Source organism: Macrobrachium nipponense, chromosome 1, assembly GCF_015104395.2.
Source record: "Macrobrachium nipponense isolate FS-2020 chromosome 1, ASM1510439v2, whole genome shotgun sequence".
Lineage (NCBI taxonomy): Eukaryota > Metazoa > Arthropoda > Malacostraca > Decapoda > Palaemonidae > Macrobrachium > Macrobrachium nipponense.
Window position 1 is genome coordinate 27,901,149 of NC_087200.1, and position 2,500 is coordinate 27,903,648.

The following is a 2,500-nucleotide window of genomic DNA, read 5'->3' on the forward strand; positions in this document are numbered from 1 at the left end:
TGCCCGCTATAAAAAAGCTTGATCACCAGATCCTATAAAGAGTTTTGCTTTATAATATGACATAGATCTATACAGATGAAGGGGCTGTCACATGACCACATTGTGATCACTTAGAAGAACTGAACTATAAAATAGGTAATCGACAAATATGATTTTAGAAATTGGTCAAATTTTTGTATTATTCATAATATCGTGTTATCGTATATTATACATAATTTCCTACTGTACCTTCGTTCATATTCTCTGTCTTCTATCTTACTCTCCACCCTCTCTTAACAATCGACTCATAGTGCAACTGCCAGATATTCCTCCTGTTACACCTTTCAAACCTTTCTACTCTCAATTTCCTTTTCAGCGGTGAATGACCTCATAGGTCCCAGCGCTGGCCCATTGGCCTAAATTCGCCATTCTATTATGTTCTGTTATTCATAAATTCTGACTGCCCACTTGATTTCAGTAATTTGTACTTTATCCCAATAACTGTTATTTTTTAAGTTGTGATACCAGACAAGAAATCTATTTTGAATAATCCTTGGCAGACGCAAGAGGATTATGGTGTTTCCCAAAGTTCTAAATTAGGAACCGCCTGTATAGCAAATCCCTTTGGAAATGATGCAAGCGAAGAAGTTATCCAGTTTAACGAGGGTCTCATTAAATGGCATTAAGTTTGCAAGATACTGAATCCTGGGAACTATTTAGGTTTATGTCATAGATTTGCAACTGAAATTAAGGCTAAATGCTGAATTATTCAGTAGGTCTAAAGATTTTGCTCTTCATAGTCAAACGAAATACAAATATAGATACATATTAAGTGGCTGTCTGTGATTGCCTTTTTACTATGTAAGGGCACCACACACACACACCCGCATTATAATATACATATATATATATATATATATATATATATATATATATATATATATATATATACCAGACTAATCAACACATGAACACGTGTCTCCACAGAAAGAAATTTCTTACTCACACGGGAATCGCCCACCCCTTTCTCAAGTGAAAGGCCAGGGGCAGCGCACTACCAGTTGACCCACCCACAGGTCATAATAGAGTTGGAGCCTAAGTACTACTGTACCTAAGTTTATTCTGGGCAGGCTGCCGCCGAACATACCAGCGAATTTTACCCAACTTCCCGACCCACCAGTGAGTCAGTTGGTAGGATTTCGTTCGAATTAGTTACTCCTCGAGAACTTTTTTCACAGAAATAGAATTTCTGAGTCACCGGTGAGTCTGGTAAAATTCGCTGGTATGATAGGCAGCATCCTGGTCAGAGGGAAAAACCAAAGGTATACAGAAGTACTTAGGTTCCAATGAGTAGCCCGCCCCCTGCCCTTCCTAATTGAGAGACCTGGGTTCGATCCCGATGTGAGGTCACAAATTTATATACTTATCCCCCATATAAATAAAGATTGTAATTTTTTAATTTTTTTTTTTTTTGTTTGATTTCAGATGACCTCTATTCATCAGCTGTAAAAAAAAAATAAAAAAAAGTTCAACAAGGCTACATGAGAGCGATTACTGAAGAAGACCTTGGTGAGTAGAAGAATGTAATTTTTCGTCTTAAAATGCGTTTAGGTGATCAATTACCATCTTTTCACAATAACATTCGAGGCAAATCGATAAACATGCAACTCTTTCAATAATTAAAAAATTTGTATGTATATTTCAAATGCAAATTGATATGGAAGAAAATATTGGTATCCTTAAATCCGAACAGTCACGTAACATCGGAAATGTTGCCATAATTGATCAAAGTAAACCGTTTGTTGCATGAAAAGATTTCTTAAGGAAGTCTTCGATTTCTGGTATTAACATCCGTAGAAAGAGCCTCGTCAAGATATTGATCAGTTACCCCCGAAATCTTGGAAAAAATCTTGAGAGAAAACGAATGTTACCCTCAAAGATTAGATTGCAATTGATGACCTCCAACACAAAAACGTTTTCCTTTCTTAGATTCGAGATCTTTGTGTGACTTGTCATCATTCGTTTTCTCAGAAGGAGTGAGCACCCTGTAACATAACTGTCTCAGCTTTCTGTTCTTCCATTTCACTTCATGTTATGTAGACCATTATTATTTTAAAATCGTGTAGTTATTCGTTGATGAATACCGGCGTTTGCGCGCGCGTGTGTGTGTGTGTGTGTGTAACGTTTTTGTGGCTGGAAAATCACTGATCCGGTAACATTATCCGCTTTATATGTTTACATTTTATGTGTACCTGAAAATGCCATTTGATCCGAAAAATAATTGCACGTGTGGAATTTTGTATTATTTGGGGAAGCATGATTTCATTTTAGAGGACTTTGTTAAGTGGGGGCTACTGCATTCATCATGATTCGGTTGCTGGTCGGATTTCCCACAGTGCAGATAATACCTACATGTTATTTATCAGGCTTAACTGAGGCTTGCAGGTCACTCGTTCTGTTGTCACGCCAATCAGACACTGACAAAGTTTGAAATTTCATTTACGTATTTATACAACAGAAC

General features: G+C 37.0%; 1 protein-coding gene across 1 annotated transcript in view; it reads right to left on the minus strand.

The window, feature by feature from the left end:
• Window positions 1-2,500, minus strand: part of LOC135219179 (uncharacterized) — an 84,503-nt gene that overhangs the window by 1,611 nt on the left and 80,392 nt on the right. The gene's annotated exons all lie outside the window — the stretch shown is intronic.